Source organism: Pseudophryne corroboree, chromosome 5, assembly GCF_028390025.1.
Source record: "Pseudophryne corroboree isolate aPseCor3 chromosome 5, aPseCor3.hap2, whole genome shotgun sequence".
NCBI lineage: Eukaryota > Metazoa > Chordata > Amphibia > Anura > Myobatrachidae > Pseudophryne > Pseudophryne corroboree.
The window spans coordinates 679,029,829-679,038,190 of NC_086448.1; the positions used below are offsets into that span (position 1 = coordinate 679,029,829).

The 8,362-nt window shown below is 39.0% G+C and overlaps 1 long non-coding RNA gene across 1 annotated transcript; it reads right to left on the reverse strand.

Annotated features, from left to right (window-relative positions):
- Positions 1 to 6,657: 6,657 nt before the first annotated feature.
- Positions 6,658 to 7,828, reverse strand: LOC134929320 (uncharacterized). Its single transcript, XR_010178465.1, has 4 exons — positions 7,755 to 7,828; positions 7,246 to 7,349; positions 7,049 to 7,161; positions 6,658 to 6,843 (listed from the first exon to the last, which is right to left on the reverse strand). It is a non-coding gene; the product is annotated as an uncharacterized LOC134929320 (long non-coding RNA).
- Between the last annotated feature and the right edge of the window lie 534 nt (positions 7,829 to 8,362).

Genomic DNA, 8,362 nt, shown 5'->3' on the forward strand with positions numbered 1-8,362 from the left:
AAAAAAAAATAAGCTCCTGAATATGATATTTGAGTGCTTAAATCTGATTGGTTGATTAACATGTAATTTTGATTACATTTGATTGATAACATTTTAGTTATTATTCATAAAAATTTAAAAAAGAAAGAGAATTTAGGAAAAAATAAGCAGAAAATGAAAAAACAAGAATCCTAATGTGAGGTTTGATATCTATTTTGAATTGATTGTTCAATTTTGATTGATTATTAATTAATATTAAAATAATAAAAAGAGAATGTTGCAAGAAATGATTAGAAAAGTAAAAAAAACAAGCATCCTAAAGTGATGTTTGATTTTGAATTGATTGATGAATTTTGATTGATTATTCATTAAGATTGAAAAAAAAGAAAAAGAGAATTTTAGATGAAATGATTAGAAGGGTATAAAACCCAACATCCTAACTTCAGGTTTGATTTTGAATGATTGGTACATTATGATTAGTTATTAAATAAAAGGTATGAAAGAAAAAGAGAATTTAGGATGAAATGATTAGAAAAATAAAAAATCAAGCATATCAATATGAGGTTTGATTTTGAACTGATTTTTGAATTTTGATTTATTATTCATTAGAATTTAAAAAATAACATTTAGGAAGAGATGATTAGGATAGAGAAAAATAAACAAGCATCCAAACATGAGGTTTGATTTTGAATTGATTGATGAATTTTGATTGATTATTCATTAAAATGTAAAAAATAAAAAGAGAATTTAGGAAGAAATTATTAGAAAAGTAAAAAAACAAAACAAAACACAAGCATCATAATGTGATATTTGATATCTAAATATTAAATTCTAATGCAATTGGAAACTGATCCATGCAGCAAATCACAGGCCTCAGGAGTGAGGGCAATACAAGAGATTCAAATGGCATTGCGAGAGACTATTGGATATATTCCATAAGAGTCGGGTGCATTCCAACATGTTGGATTTGGCCCCATTTCTGACAGCAGCAGGTGGATCAGTTGGTATTCCACGATCCACCTGCTTTCCGACAGCATTCCGACAAGTCGGGTTTCCCGACTTTTTGGAAAAAATGTGCCCCTATTGAATAGGTCTGAACCCCTTCCGACCTATTCCAGTCGGAAACTTCCATCTTTCCAACAAGACGGCAGTTTCCGACTCATTGAATACACCCATTGCTTTCAAAATACAGCCCATAATGAAAAGGAAAGTGGTGCAAGATGGAATTACCCTTGGGCACACCCCTCCTACCCTACCCTACCCTTATGTATTATGTTAAAAAAGACATGCACAGTTTAACAAAGCAAGCACTTCAGTGACAGGGACTGACACTTTGTTGCTGAAGTGCTTGATTTGTTTGGGCTCCCACAGAAGACCACATCTTTGTGGTTTGGGTAAACAAAGCTACAATGGGCTTAAGGTAGCTAACAGTGTTATTCATAGTCACATTTGGAACATATCTGACTCATCATCATCCTCATCATATCTTTTTACTAAGTTGCCATCCCGAAAGCAATTTAGGTCAGTGAAGGCATGCACAAATCATTTACAGAATAGCTTCTTCCCAACTGACATGCGCATTATAAACACTTATTGGGAATAATGTGTCATCTCTCATACAGTATGTGTGATACTGTGTGCTTTTTTTTTATACCTATGTCTTAATTTTTCCAATTGTCTTGGTGTGTTATACAAACTGAATTTCGCGGTCAAATATGTTTGATAATGACAATAAATGTATCGTATCATATTGTATCATCACCCTTCTCACTGTTGTTAATACTGTATTTCTGTCATCATCACACAATATTAGCTCATCCCCACTGGAATCCACCATTACAGAAGATGTTTCTATTTGTTGTAATTGGCAGCGCAGGTCTTTCTCATGCAATCAGTTTTTCCAAATTTTTTTAGATTAGCCCCCTATGCTGATCACTCACAAGTTTCCCAACTGTTGGTAGCTGATGGTGGACCACTTATTATTATTTTACAGGATTTTTCAGATTTTGATAAATAATTTGCATGAACTAGTTGGTTAACACCCCTACCTCTACTAACCCTTGGCCTTACAAATGGTACTGATGCCTACACAAATGTCAAAACATGGGTAAAAATAAGAATTATTTTGTAGTACAGATAGATAGGCAGTATGTATCAGGCCGGCACTCAGTATGTCACATAACACAGCTAATATAATATAAATATAATATAATATACGCTGCATCACTTGTTTAAATTTTAAAAGAGTAGGAACAATTTCTTCAATAATAATAAAAAAAATATCATAGTACAGACAGATAGGCGGTATGTAACAGACAGGTACCTGGTAACACAACCCAGCTAATGATATAGTATATACACTGTGTCACTGTTATTAATAAGTTTTGGGTTGTTTTAAACATGAAAAAAATATGTTTTTTTAATCATTATTATTTCTATTTTGCTAACAGCCAGGAAAACAAAAAGATGGCTTCTTGGGATGCAGCTCAGATGTAGCAAAGTAATCTGGGGGACAGATAATCATCTAATCAACACTGTCTCTGCCCAGGCTCATACACAAGTGACAAGCAATACTGCATTGCAGAATAATTTCCTTATCAGAAAAGTGCAGGTTTACTTTAGCAAACAAGAGCCTTTTATTGTTTTTTACTTGTGTTTGCAGCACCATATATAGTTTGCATGTGTAAATTTATATAAGGGGGTATATTTACTAAGGTCCCGATTTTGACCGAGATGCCATTTTTTCATCAAAGTGTCATCTCGGTAATTTACTAAGCAATAATCACGGCAGTGATGAGGGCATTCGTAATTTTTTGGAAGTCCAACAAAAAAAATACGAATGAATACACCATCGGTCAAAACGCGGCTGTTTAAGTATGAATCTCGGTAATTTACTAAGAAGTGCAAAGCAAAAAACAAACAAACAAACACTGCCGTGAAAAATTACAACTCGTAAAAAAGTGCTAAAAAAAACCAGACCTGCTTTTTTAATCCGTGATTGTATAGGCATGCAGGGATCCATGAGATCCGTGCATGTATATCAGTGGGAAGGGGTGGGAAAGTGGTTATTTTCTTAAAAAAAATTGCGTGGGGTCCCCCCTCCTAAGCATAACCAGCCTCGGGCTCTTTGAGCCGATCCTGGTTGCAGAAATATGGGGAAAAAATTGACAGGGGTTCCCCCATATTTAAGCAACCAGCATCGGGCTCTGCGCCTGGTCCTGGTTCCAAAAATACGGGGGACAAAAAGAGTAGGGGTCCCCCATATTTTTAAAACCAGCACCGGGCTCCACTAGCTGGACAGATAATGCCACAGCCGGGGGTCACTTTTATATAGTGCCCTGCGGCCGTGGCATCAAAAATCCAACTAGTCACCCCTGGCCGGGGTACCCTGAGGGAGTGGGGACCCCTTCAATCAAGGGGTCCCCCCCCCAGCCACCCAAGGGCCAGGGGTGAAGCCCGAGGCTGTCCCCCCCATCCAATTGGCTGCGGATGGGGGGCTGATAGCCTTTTGTGAAAATGAAAAGATATTGTTTTTAGTAGCAGTACTACAAGGCCCAGCAAGCCTCCCCCGCATGCTGGTACTTGGAGAACCACAAGTACCAGCATGCGGCGGAAAAACGGGCCCGCTGGTACCTGTAGTACTACTACTAAAAAAATACCCAAAAAAAGACAAGACACACACACCTTGAAAGTAAAGTTTTATTACATGCATCCACACAAACATACATACATACTTACCTTATGTTCACACGAGGGTCGGTCCTCTTCTCCAGTAGAATCCATGGGGTACCTGTTGAATAAATTCTACTCACCAGATCCAGGGTCCCAGGCTCCTCGTAGCATCCATTTGTAATCCACGTACTTAATAAAAATAAAAAAACGGAGAGCCGAGCCACGCACTGAAAGGGGACCCATGTTTTCACATGGGCCCCCTTTCCCCGAATGCCAGAAACCCACTCTGACTGATGTCTAAGTGGGTTTCTTCAGCCAATCAGGGAGCGCCACGTTGTAGCACCCTCCTGATCGGCTGTGTGCTCCTGTACTGTCTGACAGGCGGCACACGGCAGTGTTACAATGTAGCGCCTATGCGCTCCATTGTAACCAATGGTGGGAACTTTGTGGTCAGCGGTGAGGTCACTTTCGGTCAACCGCTGACTACAAAGTTCCCACCATTGGTTACAATGGAGCGCATAGGCGCTACATTGTAACACTGCCGTGTGCCGCCTGTCAGACAGTACAGGAGCACACAGCCGATCAGGAGGGTGCTACAACGTGGCGCACCCTGATTGGCTGAAGAAACCCACTTAGACATCAGTCAGAGTGGGTTTCTGGCATTCGGGGAAAGGGGGCCCATGTGAAAACATGGGTCCCCTTTCAGTGCGTGGCTCGGCTCTCCGTTTTTTTTTTTAAATCAAGTACGTGGATTACAAATGGATGCTACGAGGAGCCTGGGACCCTGGATCTGGTGAGTAGAATTTATTCAACAGGTACCCCATGGATTCTACTGGAGAAGAGGACCGATCCTCGTGTGAACATAAGGTAAGTATGTATGTATGTTTGTGTGGATGCATGTAATAAAACTTTACTTTCAAGGTGTGTGTGTCTTGTCTTTTTTTGGGTATTTTTTTAGTAGTAGTACTACAGGTACCAGCGGGCCCGTTTTTCCGCCGCATGCTGGTACTTGTGGTTCTCCAAGTACCAGCATGCGGGGGAGGCTTGCTGGGCCTTGTAGTACTGCTACTATAAACAATATCTTTTCATTTTCACAAAAGGCTATCAGCCCCCCATCCGCAGCCAATTGGATGGGGGGGGACAGCCTCGGGCTTCACCCCTGGCCCTTGGGTGGCTGGGGGGGGGACCCCTTGATTGAAGGGGTCCCCACTCCCCCAGGGTACCCCGGCCAGGGGTGACTAGTTGGATTTTTGATGCCACGGCCGCAGGGCACTATATAAAAGTGACCCCCGGCTGTGGCATTATCTGTCCAGCTAGTGGAGCCCGGTGCTGGTTTTAGAAATACGGGGGACCCCTACTCTTTTTGTCCCCCATATTTTTGGTACCAGGACCAGGCGCAGAGCCCGATGCTGGTTGCTTAAATATGGGGGAACCCCTGTCATTTTCCCCCCCATATTTCTGCAACCAGGGTCGGCTCAAAGAGCCCGAGGCTGGTTATGCTTAGGAGGGGGGACCCCACGCATTTTTTTTCTCCGTTTTACAGTGTTTTTAAAAAAAAAAATGAACCCCAGCACGGATCACACAGATCCGGCCGAGATTCATTGTGATAAAGTTGGCAGTGTTTTGCTAATCACTGCCGTAAAAAACGGGAAAAAAACACGAATGACATCGACATCGGAACAAATGAAAAATCCGAATACGACAGCTTAGTAAATTAGGCGTAATAAATTCAAAAAGTTGCAGTTTTACACTTTCGATGTCATTCGTGATTGAACTTTGACCTTTTTCCAAAAATTACGAATGTTAGTAAATATACCCCATTGTGTAAATTTACATAGGACTGCGCTTATAATGGGGGTTCTGAGAGAGCAGCTCTGAAAAAAGGATATTTGTACAGATATAAATAGTGACAGAGCACTTGAACTACTATTATGTGAACGCAAAACCTGTGGAGAAATAATTATTAAATTATATGTTTACAGCTCTTATTGTCTGAAATTGTGAAAAAGTCCACAGTTTTTAATCTTGTTCTAATGTTCTTGCCGTTGGTGATTCAGTGGGAGCAAAAGCAGGTACTATGCCATTGGTGAGTCAGTGGGAGCAGAGGCGGATCCTCACGGCCGCTGCACTTTCCCTACATTCGTACTTGTATCTTCCACGTTCCCCGGCTGGTTCCCTTGCGCTGTTGCCTTCGTTCGCCCGTTGGCGGCTGGTAACAGATTTTCATCTCCTGCTGTCTGTTACTTGTTTTCTCATGTGCTAACCAACGCATTTCGTGCTGCATGCCCTTTATCAAGGATAGCTTGTAGTGGCACATATTGTCCTTTTTATTAGAAAAAACGGATGTAGTACTCCTGGTTCTGTTAAAAAAAGGCGGCTGCCTTGTGTTCCCTTTCTTAGGGATGATGTACATATTTAATTGGTAATGTGTATACTAGTCATAAAATATAAGATATACAATAAACTATCTGTGTATTCTGGGTTATGTGTTTAGTTTTATATATATATATATATATATATATGCAGAGTCCACGGCACTCCCAAAGGTATGTATAGAGAAATACTAATGCCGGTGCCCTCCCAATGGAGTACAGCGTTGCTGTGTCCAGTAATATATGGTGCAGAGACGGGCGGCACTCTCGGCGTAAGGAATAAAGACAGACAAGCAAGTCTGATGTGTCAACGTTTCAATGTCAAAAGCGGCATTTTCGTCAATGCCGCTTTTGACATTGAAACGTTGACACATCAGACTTGCTTGTCTGTCTTTATTCCTTACGTCGAGAGTGCCGCCCGTCTCTGCACCATATATATATATATATATATATATATATTATAGAAATAGAGGAAAAAATGGCGCCCAGGGATTTGCAAATACCCTTATACAAAGACTGTTGCTTAACAAGTTTCGCAATCAATATTTATACAAGTATTTTAAAACATATAACAGACTGTTCTTTTCATAAAAATTTATTAAAACAATTATACAAAAACATGAAGTGTGTCCATCATTATTACATATACATTATGATGTAATTTCTCCTACAGAGATCCATCAATGGGATATAGAGGAAAGAAGGCAACTTTTCTGTTGTATCCTTATTCTTCCTCATTAAATATTCGGAGATAGCATCAACAAGAAATATGTTAATCCAACGCATTTCGTCTAGGAGCTAGACTTCATCAGAGGTGCATCTAGAAATTATAGAACAACTATTCAATAAATTATAAAAATACATAAGAAAATATACAAACAGTCCGAAAAAGCAAAGATGGGCAAGACAAGGAAAAAACAAAAACATGGAATGAGCAGTTGATAGTCTTACATAATTAGTGAAGACCTTAAAATGTTGTTCATAAATATGGTCCACCAAAAAGGTTTTTTAAACGTTAGACATACCTTAGATAGCAATGTCTATCCAAGAAAGTAATAAGCCTAGATCATTGGCCGAATAGGTTCATACGTGGGCTTCAAAACATCAATGAGGCGTGAAATAAGAGCATGAATTCAGCCTAATTGAGAATATAACAAGTTCTTAAAGGGATCAATTATCTAGATTTAATTAAACAGTAGAGGTTGAATAATGTACTACATACCTCGTGAATCTGGTAACTCAGATTACAAAGAGCTCAAAATGGAAGCATTCGTATGAAAAAAAGGGGGATCAGCAACTTCATGCACACATGCACACATGGAAGACCTAATGAATTAATTATCATTAATTAGTGTCTTACCTTATCATAGTGAAAGATATACATAGGGGGAGGGCCTAGACTTAGACACCACTCATTTCAAGGTTCACTGGTATATAAAACGCCTTCATATCTGAAATATGAGAACTAATCTGACCATAAAGACATTTTCTAGAAGGTTACTATTAAACTTTCCATATGTCAGATACCATGACCTTAATTCAAAATGGGCATATATTACCTATAGTCTAATTTTTCTGTCATTTAGACTAGAAGTATAGAATTAATTACTTCTATATGGAGCACATATGCTGATGAATCAACACCTTATCAATAAAGACTCTGTCTCACACTGTAATTAGTCTATTATCATTAAGATTCCACAGACACAAAATACAGTGATCATAACATACCTCAGAAGTCAAAATAAAGGTGAAAAATGCAGAAATATATAGAGTCCTTATGGTATCCTATGGATATGATACCTAGAGGATTTAATTAAATGGCAGCAGTTAGGACCTATATTGACTTAGTCCAAATCTGATAACGCATGTGTATAATCACACTAGTTTAAATCAAAATGACCCAGGGGTATATAGAAACAGACAAGAACTATAGAGAGTCCACTACTTAATTACCAACAGGTGGGCAGTAGAAGGAAATGGTACTATAAGTATAAAATTGCACAGCCCAGCATGATGGCTTACAAATGAGAGTATATGTCAGCAATTTAACAAAGTGTGAATACATATTAGTGCATCAACTTAAACTAAATAGAGCCTGGTGTAGAATGTCAGAAAGACAAATTACCCTTACCTTCCAAATAGTGATCAGCAGTGAGCCAGTAATCATGCAATGAAGCATGGAAGCTAAGTGCATGCTTATATAGGGGGAGCTTTGATGATCTAACTTCCTTCAGGGATTTTAATTAGTGTTTACATAACTGTGAATAACTGGTATTATAAAGTAAAAAAGGGGATCTTTATAAATTCCCAATAGCAATGTTAGTATATAAATATTA